General features: G+C 39.1%; 1 protein-coding gene across 3 annotated transcripts in view; it reads left to right on the top strand.

Moving 5' to 3' along the window:
• The window catches only part of atad2b (ATPase family AAA domain containing 2B), an 82,589-nt gene that overhangs the window by 27,572 nt on the left and 42,448 nt on the right, over positions 1-12,569 (top strand). The gene's annotated exons all lie outside the window — the stretch shown is intronic.

The following is a 12,569-nucleotide window of genomic DNA, read 5'->3' as shown; positions in this document are numbered from 1 at the left end:
GAATGCAACACATCCCGAGTTCAAACAAAAACACAAATGACACATTACCCCTCTGTTTTATTCACACACACACACACACACACACACACACACACACACTCAGACTTCAACTCCTTTTCTCATCTTGGGTTTTTCAGTCTCTGATGCAGCTGCAAGCAGCTGTGTTGCACTACATCACTGTACCAGATGTATGTGATGCCATACACCTGCCTACACACACACTCGCGCACACATGCATTACAGTAGTAGAGAAGCAACACAGCGAGTGGCCTCATTAGCAAGACTGCTCACTCCTAAACACTCAGAACATGTCCACGCCACAGAGCAATTACATGCCCACCTGTGGCAAACGGCAGGTGCCTAAGGGTGAAGGGAGGCCCGGGCACGAGCAGGGGGCAGACTAATGAGGCTGTTACCTGAACAAATCAGGGTTTAGCAGTTTTTTTTTTACATGTAATCCAAAAAATGCCCTCTAGCTTCCACCTGGACAATATGGAGGTTGAGATGGCCTGAAAGCAGCACCCTCACATTTCAGGGTGAGATATACAGAGTCTACATCACACAGGAGTGTGCAGGCAGGGAATGTGTAGTACTTTAATTGAAAAATTATGATTATGTTAATATTCTGTTTGTTGAAGATAAAGTTGAGCCTGATTTTTTTTTTTTTGCTGTCTTTGTAGTTTAACTTATGGACACAAGGTGGCGCTTGTCTCTCAGGAGATCGCTGCTAATAGAACCCCTGCTGTGTGTGTAAACCATTCCTTTTCCCTGGGAGATGGCTCCCCTCTTGAGAGATGAGGGCCTCTTTTGGCTACCATAAATTCTGTAAGACTCTGGGCAAGTCTAAGTCTTGAGCTCAGTGCTGTTTATCTTGTCCTGATGAACTGGGAAATATGGTAGAGCAGGTATATTTAGATGTCATTTTATCACCATAAAATCAGTCCAGGGTAAACTAGTGGAGCCTCAATGTAAGACTGTTACATCAGGATTGATACAGGCCATTTTTTTTAGGGTGGAAATGTAGAAAACATTCAATCTGGTACTGTGCAGCACATCACAGTAACGACAGCCTATGACAGCACATATTCAACATATCTTATTCCATCACATCATATTGTAGTGCATCTTCTAAACTTGCACATGGTTGTCTCTTAACAAGGGCTAGAACTACGTTTATTTAAGTAAACTAAAATAAAATCATTATTTATTCACACATTTTTAAAGTATAAGAAGGGGATTGTTCGACTTTGTAATCGGGACAGATCTGTTTTTACGGGTTACAGCCAACCGTTGGTCCGTGCACACTTCTTTTCGCTGCAGTCTTTATCTACAAAGCTAAATGTCACAGATGTGGACCACCAATTTAGAAGCTCTTGGGAGAGTCGTTATCAGCCTCCACCAGAGTCTTAATTAATTAGGCTAACTCAGGTGATTAATTTGTGACATCGGCAGCCAGTTCTCACCTGGAGCACCTCAGCAAGGCGGCTATTAGGCTAATTGATCACAAAGTCAGTTATGTCTCGATATGACACAGCCTCACAGTGAAAGTGCGGTGCATCTGTTGGAGGAACTGCCTGTTTCTCTGCTGATATTTAAATAAAAGAGAGCGAGAAATAAACAGTTCATGAAAATCCACCCAGTGTAGAGAGGTCATTCTGGGGTTGCTGGCTCTCCCTTCCTCTTCTGTTGAAGGTCAGGAAACTTGAAGGTCCAGGTTATCTTAAATCATTACCTGTAGGGTGAAGCCTATCTGGAGCTGTTTTGGTATCTTCAGTTCTATATGGCTTTTATCTGGGCCACCTCTCCTTCCAACCCTCTTTTCCGTTTGCCTAGAGCTGAAAGTTGCCTGTGACATTCAGATATAACACAAAGTGGTGGTGGAAGGGATGAAATGCACTGTTTGGAAGTACAGAGAAAGTTACGCAAAAGGCTTTTTCAAGGCCAAGGATATTTCTGAATCATGTTTTAAAAGCAGTAACTGCGGATGAAGTCCAGATGTTGCAATGCTGAAAGCTGGAACATCGTCTGCTGCTGTCAGGTCAATCAGGTGTAGGAGGATGGTCGACCTTGCTGCTGTTAATGCACGAGAAAACGGGAAGAAGAATGGTTTCCATTAGCGTGCATGGGCCGCTCTATCAGTTTCTCTACTTCCTTATTCTTTCTCCTCCCCCTTGCCTTTCTCCTGTCACTCTTTCCCAGGAGGACTAGCAAACCTAGCAAGGCTATTACCTGTGCACAGCCCTGGGTTCATTCGTAGTGCAACACCACAAGGATCTGGTTCATATGGAGTGCTTTACTTTCATCAATAATTAAGTCATCTCAGTTTTTTTATTCATTCACGACTGTTTTTCGCACGCTAAATCAGCTGGGTTTCTTGTTTTCTGTATTTGTCACACTCCAACATAAGTCGTGTGCTAGTTTTCCAATTTGGCAAAAACCTTTCTCAGTCTCTCTTTTTTGGCACAGTGAGCCAGTATTTTTTCCTCCTCCCAGTTGTCCTTATTCAACTGTTGAACTGATTGCAGAAGAAATGAAGAACGATGCAGACGCTGCATAATGTGTCCTCTGCGTCACTCAAAAGCACGCCCAAGGCAACAGCCACCAGGCTGCATTCATGTAGATTGAACACTGCTGCGTCTTGCCTCTCCCCTTCCTTGTATCTCACATCACAGTAAACAGACAGCTCCACTCCCCGTTGCCAATGTCAATCCATCACAAGACCTTGATAGGATATTTAAAGTCATAATAAACACTCTCATATCCTTTCACCTCAGGCTGAAGCAGTAACTGCATAAAAGGATGACATTTTTTTTTTTCTCAGGTCAAGGGGACAATGGGCACACGGCCAGTAACGTGCTGAGGTGGTCACAGTGCACAAGGAAATGGGTTGATAAGAAGCCACATTTTCATTTAAGAAACACAAAGCACTTTTGAAGACAATTTTGTTTACCTGAGTTTCTCATCTATACCGTCCCTCTTTACAAGGACACACGATCCATTACACTCACAGAATGGATGAGTTTAACCTTCAAGCCAGTGTGTTTTGCATGCTAGCTCTTGTCCTTAGTATCTCTCCCAAGTTTACCTCAATCAACTCTAAACCAGTCATCGCCATTGATGCTTTTGTAAAGCTTGAGTCAATGAACTCGGCATTTGCATCATTTCAGAAAACTTGAGACTTAATTGACATATGGACTAACTGTTGGCTGGTTTACATAACTGTCCAAATTGCTCCTTCAATCCAAGTGACCTGCAAAACCCTTCAAACCTCAGGACCGAAGACTTTTCTTTTCTCCCTTTGCTACTCCTCTTGCCATCACCTTTTCTTTTCCGTGTCAGCTAATCACTCCATCAGATTTCATGTCACAAGTTTTGTTCCACATTTGAAAATTGGAAAGAGCAATGTGATAAACAATTATGCAATGAAAAACATGGTTTTAATCAAACCTAATTTATTGTACCAACATAGGTGTTTGCACTAATACATTCATACTCAAATAAGATCATGTAAATTACATTTGTATTTATTTTATATATCATTATTAAGTTAATTACCATAAACTAATCTAAATGGTATTTGATCCATCTTTCAGATGATGAAAGAAATTATGTATTACCTAAATACATTTGTACAAAATAAGCAAGTAGGCTGCCAGTCAGGAAGAGAAAACAAAGCCTAATTTGCCTGAAACTGAGCTGGTGACATTATTAGTTATTAGAACTGGACACTGAATTCTCCCCAGCTCCTATTTGCCACCAGGCAAAAACAATCTTGAGTTGCACACTCTGAGACCCTGTGGCACCCACTAATAAAATCTATGCAAAGCATGCAAAGCCCCGAGCGAATAAGCACTGAGCGTAAGCTGCCATTTGGGCACAGATTCCTCATGGATTGTGGCACCAAGCGTGAAATGAATGTAAAATCATCCATGATGCCTCTTGCCTCCATTTATTGTTTTCGGGTGAAGATGAGCTGACATCAGTGTGCGTGTTTCTGAAGATTCATCCTGTGTCTGTGGGTCTTTTTTCCACTCCCAGTATATCGCCATGCACAGTTGATGCTGCGTGCTAAGTGTACACAGTTGACAAGGTTGGGTGGTGATCCTCTTCGTGGGATTTTAATGCCTTGTTTTATTACTGTGCTATGGAGATAACCATATTATTGTAAACAGCTTACATTTCTGCCTGAAAGAAATGAGCCCGAAGAGTTGCACTGAAATGATTGAGCGTTGCTGCTCACTGCCTCTGTGCATGCTCAATGACTACAAGCTGTGCCGCCCAAGGATGTTAGAAACCTGATGGAAAAGGAAAACAGAGTGTGAATGTGTGAGACAGAATGAATTATAATGCAGACAATTCCCAACTATGATATAAATTGGTCGCTGCCTTTTCAGATGCTACGCTTAATGTTGTACAGACGATGCCAGGATCACAGCATTTAGGCTGTACTACAGATAGAAAATTATACAAGGCCTCCTGGGCTTTTACACTCATTGTTTTCAACCGTAGAGCAGTCTATTTGTCAGTTTCAGTAAACACCAGAAACTAGTAAACGTCAGGTAGCCAAATGCATTAGTGCTTGATTTGTTGGAATTACTTATGGATTTGATTTAGACATCCAAATTAGACTAAATACATTACTAGGTAAGTTAACTGTAGTAAATGAACTGGCATCCCTTTCCCCCTAAGAGCTATTTATAATGCGGTCAACTTGTGTATTAGGGTTTTCTGGTAACTATCTTAATTAACTCTGAGAATGCCACTGAAAACATCAAACTAATAATTCTGATGTTTGAGCTTATAAGCCTTTTGTGTTTTTATGGTCCATAACATTTTTACCATCCACGCAGACAGTCAGAACTCATAGTTTCAGCTGTAGTTGTGGCATGCAGTTCTTTCTCTCACCGCCATAGATTGAATACATTTTGTGGGAAACACTGGTTCTGTCAAAAATACAGAATTTAACTGCCCAACTACTGTCAGCAGAGACAATAGGGTCAGCAATACTTGTAATTGATTATCTATGTTGTGTCCTACGCTTGTAGCTGAAGCTAATGCCGGTTGTTTGCTTGTGGAAGTGGGTCATGTGATAGGAGCCTGACAAATCAGGGAAGGTTACGTATAGACTGTACAGACCCAATCAGCAAGCACAGCCCTAAAACTCCAGTGTAGTGTTCCGTACCAGAGTTGATGCATTTTCAAATGAAAATGTAGTAAAATGGATATAGCCTTAGTCCTTCAGTTTTTATCGTTATTGGTACAGATACTACTACATCATCTTTCCTGGACTGATGTCTGCTAATGAGCTAATGTCTACATGTTCTGTGTGTGGAAATTAACTAACAAACTCAACTCAACCATCCCTGCCTGCATCTCCGGGGACTCTAAAAGAGATGGCTACATCAAGAGACATGAGTCAAATTAGACTACCATAAGAATACGAGTGCGCCCATTAATGCCCACAGCAGATTACTCCTAGACTCACACTTATCCAGGCTAATTGCCACCTCTCCTTTCAACCCAGAGATTAGATGCATTTTCTTTCAACATAGCTGCCGGTTTCCAGCAAACCACTCATTAAGACCTGTCACAAGTGTCAAGGACAGTAAGTAACTTATCAGTGAAGTGAAACCTATGAATAGTTCATTATTTATTTAAGCCATCTTATCTGTGACATGTCAATGACTAATGCCCTTTTGGCATTAACATGATAAATTTAAGTAACATAATTGTTTTATGAACCAGGTGGTACCATCATGCAAGTCTCCATCAGTGATAATAATAAGCTGTAAATCGTTCTCTCCTTCACGGACCTTTGCGTCTGTTTGGATGACAACATACTTTTGTCAGGAATGGGTCTTGTTTAGCCATTAAATTGAGTCATGTTGGTATGATCACGTTTTTTCGATTGACTTTTGATGGAGCCTCATTCTCTGACGAATGCATTGTTTATCAGCTCTCGTGTGCAGGATTGTTAAATCCATTATATTTGTATATGCATCCATTCACAGGCACCTCATTAATGCAATCTAGTCCATTGTCACCATAAACTATGACATCAAAAATAAACAGCTTCAAATTCCCAGCACTCCCTCACATAATAGATCCTTATTGCAAAGCCCTTGATTGTTCTGCTTTCATGCTTTCTTGAAAGAACTTGTTTTACACTCGTCCATTCACTATACATTTATTTGTAGTATAAATGTCTGAAGGTATTTACATCTTGCTCGGCCTTATTGTTTTTTCCTGAAGTTTGTTATCAAAATTAGGATTTCAAGTTACAAACAATATAACGATACACTAGTCTACTCATAGAAATATTTAAAGATTTCAAATGTGATTGTAATATAAGTGGGGAGACTGGATATATGAACTTGACTTGCCATAGAATCTCATAAAAGTACAGCCACTAACTTGAAAAGGAGAAATGTGTTCATAGAAATGTTGATACAGTGAACAAACTTGTTTACAGTATCTTTCATGCACATAATACAAATAATACTTAGAAATAACTTTTACTTTATATTTGAAGTTTTATCATTGCAGTTACATTGCCAATGTTTGTTGGACAATTTAATCTACTTTTTAGACCAACCCAACATTTTCAAGGAGAACAGTTTTTTTACGTTATATTCGGGAAGTGAGTAAATGTAAAGATTTTATTCAGCTGCAGTCAATCACTACCTTAGCTTTTCTAAGGTATTTTTTATCTCAGCACAATGCAAAAGGAGAAGCAAGAAGAAAGAAAAACAACTAAACAACTTCCCGTGTGGATACAGGGGCAGCCGTAGTGTATGCATGCATTGGAAGCACAAGCAGCACAAATGGTGGTTATGAATGTGCAACTCAGTTCGACACCTTAAATAGACCATTCAGTTGCTGTACCAGTCCGAACAAGCAGACTCACTTCAAGACAACTTCCATCTTCAATAAGGACATTTTTTTGTTAAGAATGATAACAGAGGTTTTAGTTTGTTGTCAGCCTCTGTTGATAAGCAGAATTGTCAAATCAGCCATAGCAAGAGCTGGGACCAATCAATACTAACCCTCCAACACCAATTACACCTTTGGGAGTTTGAGTTAAGATCGCCTTTAGTGTAGTCACTGTCTGAGAAAACTGTCATTAGTTAGTTGAAAGAAACACAACTGCACAACAAACTGGAATCCCATTTTTCTCACAAGGAGATGCCAAACAATGTAAACTGTTATTTTCCCTGGACAACAAAAGGATATGTGATGTACTGAAGCAAAATCCCCTACAGGGCGAACTTTATAGCTACAGAAACTCAACGCTATTGATGCAGCAGTACACTAGGTCAGAACTGCTTGTCTGATGGTCAAATAGCTTCAGAAACCAACTCTCCCAGCAGCTCTTTGATGTCATATTTGAGGGGTCGGTGACCATGACATGACCATGACCATGACAATGTGTGCCATCGTCCGGTGTGCAGAGATGCGGGAGTAAGCTGTATACAACCATCTCTCAAGGTCGTAGATTTGTTTCACAGCTATTTATTGCACGTAATGTGTACACTGTAACTCCAAGATAGACATACTGCAGTTATCCTTATATTTAAACTACATCACATCTCTCTCTCTCTCTCCAGTGCCAGTTGGATTTTCACACTATCTTTGAGTGTCGCTGTTCGGACAAGCTATAAAAAAGACTGAATCCTGTCGTGTCGCACAAACTTGTTATTTTTAGCCTAAACTAGCTTTTATTCTGAATGATGGAGCAGCTAATTGTATCCTAGATGGGCTCTGCTTTTCAGTTCTTATTTGTGAGCACAGCAGTATGTCTTGCATGCAGCAGTGATCAGCAATCATAACACAGCATTCTCCCTCGATGCTGTTCGGAACAGCAGGAGACCATTGTCTCAACTTTTGAATATGACTTTTGAAAACTTGGTGTACAAATACACTAATAGTAAATAGGAATATATTACAGCTTAGTCATTTAAGGGAGCAGACATTAGCACCGAGAGGAGGATCAAAATGACTCAGGATTGTTGAAATTTGGAACTCGGAAGATATGTAAACGGTTGCTTTGAGCAAATATATACTTTGTTTTTATTACTAATTCAGTATAATATTATGACACCATATATGTGACTTGAAGAGAAGTTGTGTAATTTAATTTGTCTCAATAAAAAAAAACAATAAATATGAAAATGAAAAACTGTTTCAGTAAGGTGGTTATGTAAAGTGTAGAATCCCTGTGTAAACAGTGTTTAATTTAATATCCCTTTCTGTCGAGTCCTATAAATATACAGCTGTGACGACTTCAATCCCTTAACAGACTCACAGGGTATCTAATTGGTATCTAACCTAATCAGTTGAGCAAGTGTACAATGGCTATCCTTCATAGTGAATAGGATATGGCTCCAGATCATGGCTTTTGTCAGACAGTCTGCAGAGTGTAAGAAAGCATAGCAGTAACTTGTTATATGAATATAGCAGCAATTTAACCAACGAGATGTACGTTTGTTTTTCATTCATCCTGTAAGCATTTTCTGCAGTTCGCAATAATTTCCGAACATGCCATCAAAGTAGCATCTTTTACCATACTGTCTCATCAAATGGAAATGGTAACTGTGTAATTGTTCAATTCACAGTATAGCTAGCTGTTGAGCATTGTCATTCTCCCCAGAAGGCTCCTGCGAGGAGCATGACCATTTTCCTTCCTCCACAAGGAGTGTGATAATGCATATCAATCCAAATGATTCAAAAGAGTACACAGCTCCTAACGTCCTCACTCCTGCCTCGCATCTTGTCGGTTTGCGTGTTTCTTCTTTGGGCAACAGACCTTTCCGCTGGAAGGCTTTCATGCACGTGTGGGCGTAGGCTGACATCTTCAGTAGTACTTGGAGCTGCTGGTGCATTAGGGCATATCTGTCTTCTGAGAAGGGGGCACCACTGGCACCGTCATCCCACTGGCCATTTACTGAGCAGCAGAGATGACAGAAAGAGACAGATGCTCTGACTGAATCATGTCTTCAGTTCCTCCACCTTGTGACCATTCCTTCTTTGCTGTATTGATATGCAGCCAGTGCATAGCCAAGCTTTTGAACATGTGTAGCAAGGTTTGACATAATTACAAAGTGGTCTACTGTCCATTCTTTTGTGATTCCTCTAAACCAGTGATATTGAGTGACATTGGGAGTTGTCAGCTCTGTAAAATGGCTATAGTGACACACACACACACACACATATATATATATATATATATATATATATATATATATATATATATATATATATATATATATATATATATATATATATATATATAATATATATATATATATATATATATATATATGAAAACTAAGTGTTTTTAATTTGAAAAAGATAAACTTGTATGATTTAGCAAATCAAGGTGGCAGAATATTCTGGGTTCATCCATCAAAGTTATAAGATTCTTAAATATAAAGTGCACTGGGTGTAATGGGAGAGATTTGGTTAGATGTCATTGGCAGACAGGTGTTACCTGACAATCTTTTTTCTTGTTGCATCCAACCATGGTAAATGCACCATTTTAGTTTTCTACCACACACGGGCACAAGGTAAAGCTGTAAACTATCTCCAGCACTGCAATAAAACCACCTTGTAGAAAGATGCCAGGAGCTTCAGGAAATGTTCACATCAAACATCAAAATGGAGAAATGGTGTTTTAATTACTTAAAGCACAATGGACTGTACTAGCCTTTTATTAATATATTGTATAATATAATGACAGCATTTATGGCATGAAGGTACGGAAGCGTATTGCATTCACTTGAAAAAAAAAAAAGTTCTGTTTTTCTGAGATAACTATCTCGGAAATTCCGAGATAAGTTCTGTTTTTCTGAAAAAAAACTGAAAAAAACCAGGAAAAAAAATTAATTAGAAAAACAGAGCTTTTTTTACATGCTTTTATTTTGAAAGTGAAGTTCCGGTATAGACGCGGACTTCCTGTTATGAATCTGTAACTTCACAAAGGAAAAGTTTGATGTTTTAGCGACCCTCCGAAGAGGCACAAGCTCTTACGGTGTTGTTTAGGGAAGTTTCAAATAAACCTGAAAACATCAGTTGAAAGTCTCGACCATCTTTCGGGGATATGCTACAGATAGATGAAGGATAGTTTTCATTTTTTTTCCATAATTCAAATATTTCGTTTGTTAGTGTAAGCTATTTTATTTAGTGGCTTTATTATGGAAGATTGATGTGTAGTTCCTGTTATAAGCAGGGTGTTGGTTGGGACTCTTGTTTTGAAAGGAAGGGGTTCTAACGGAAGAGGGTTCTGTCGATAGAGAAGTTTTGAAATGTGAAGGAAAGTAACCGGGTGTGATTCCGGCTGAAGCCTGTGAGAGTATAACAGAACAACACGCTCGGCTGCATTAGTCTTTTGTGGTTCACTGTTATTGATACAGAAGGAGAGTCTGACAGTTTGAAGCGACGCTATACGTCATGGCGCTAATACAAGAAATCGTGCCAAACAAAAGACTGTCTAAGAGTGCAACAGTTACATGCAGCCCGCTGAACAAGGGCTCTGTGCGAAACGTCCATACAAAATGTAACTTCATCAAAATACTAGATTACAATTATCTATTGCGTATTACATTCAAGTGAATGCAGTACGCTTCCGTATATTAGCGCCCTGACGTATAGCGTCTATACAGGAACTTCACTTTCAAAATAAAAGCATGTAAAAAAAGCTCTGTTTTTCTAATTAATTTTTTTTCGAAAAAAAATTTATTAGAAAAACAGAACTTATCTCCGAATTTCCGAGATAGTTATCTCAGAAAAACAGAACTTATTATTTATTTTTTTTCAGAAAAACAGAACTTATCTCGGAATTTCCGAGATAGTTATCTCAGAAAAACAGAACTTATTTTTTTTTTTTTCAGAAAAACAGAACTTATCTCGGAATTTCCGAGTTAGTTATCTCAGAAAAACAGAACATTTTTTTTTCAAGTGAATGCAATACGCTTCCGTATGAAGGGACCTTATTTTGATTTAATTAGTCACAATGTTAAAAGTTGATGTGAAGGGGGAAAACACTGAATCATTAAGGTGGTAATGTAAAGTGAAGCTCTGTGGAAACAGTATTTATTTTATATCACGTTCCTCCGTGGGCTTAAATTTTTAAGGTTGGCTTTTATTCAGTCAGTATTTGACTCAGAGTGGTGGCAAGTGATAGTTTCCCCCCCCAAATTCCACGAAAGACCCCTACTCTGCCTGTGATTGGATATTGTTCGTTGTTTGGTTATGGATATGGTCAATTGTTTTCTTAGAAAGAGTGTGCGTGCGTGTCTCAGACAAAGGCACAGAGAGAGGACAAAAGCAGAGCACACATAAATCAAAATGCCCTAGAGACTGAGGATAGTGTTTTATTTGATGACTGTTTTGCCACAAGCATTTTCCTGCTAGTGAGGTAGTAGAGATGGTCCTCTGAGATCTCAACCGAGAGAAAGTCTACCTGTATCTGACAATTGGTGGGTGGTTTATTTTGGATCCTGGCCACATCTGTGTATTTTTGCTGACCTTGTGCAACCTTTTATGGCCTCAATTTACAAACTTCTAATGGCGACTTCAAGTATGATAATACGTTGTGTCTCGAAGAAAAAGTTGTCTCAAACTCGTTTCTTGAAAATGACAATGCGGTTGTTGAACTTTAGTGGCCTCCACAGTCACTGGATTTGAATCTAATAGAACACCATAGCAATGTGGTAGAACAGCATTCATTTTTTGCTGAAAAAAAATGCTGAAAAGATGTGATGCAGTCCTGTAAACAGGACAGAAAGAAAAAAGCCCTTGATGAGTGTAAAAGCAGGCAGGGTGATATGGCCATGTAGCCTTTTATGTGAGAGAAAAGGAGTGAAAGACGGAAAAAGGAAGGGCAACACCGCAATTGAAGGAAGTGACTGATCTTTTCATTTCAAGAGGCAATGATGGGATCATTTATTGATCTGGACATTTCATTAAGTGTCAGTGCAAAGTGTCACATCAGTTGACAAACTGCATGTCTTCCTCTCATGACTCAGACGCCCTGAGGCCCTGTGTCACCATGACGATCTTTTGTCTACTTTGTCTCCTACAGCGTTTCCCCTGTTGTCTTCCGTTTTGCTTTCCTTTACGTAATCACATATTCCAAACAAGTTATCTATCTGATTATTGATAATGAAGACAGTCATTAGCAGCAGTTCAAGATGAATATCAATGGTGGAAAATTGTTGATGAATTGCTAAGATAATCGTAGAGATAAACTGAACTGAGATCAGCTGAATAGAAACTGTAAGAAATTCTGCTCGGTTTTTATTTCAAGCCTGATAACTAGTCTTCATTTTGTTTCCAGCTATGCTTAGAATTCTATATGTAGAGTTTCTGGGGTATAAATTGCTCAGTTAAGACATACAAAGACATCATTATTTTTTTTATATTAATCTTGAAAGGTGTGTTCATTTGACCTGGGTTTTTAATAGTCTGCTTTATGTGCACTTTCAAAAAAGAAACATTTTAAATCACTCCTTAGTGAAAGTCATCAGGAACCGTTGAATTGGAATTTGTTCAGCAGTCATGGCCGTGGA

Source organism: Hippoglossus hippoglossus, chromosome 24 (genome assembly GCF_009819705.1).
Source record: "Hippoglossus hippoglossus isolate fHipHip1 chromosome 24, fHipHip1.pri, whole genome shotgun sequence".
Classification (NCBI taxonomy): Eukaryota; Metazoa; Chordata; class Actinopteri; order Pleuronectiformes; family Pleuronectidae; genus Hippoglossus; species Hippoglossus hippoglossus.
Note: the sequence above shows the minus strand (reverse complement) of the source record. Positions and strands in the feature narration are given on the sequence as shown.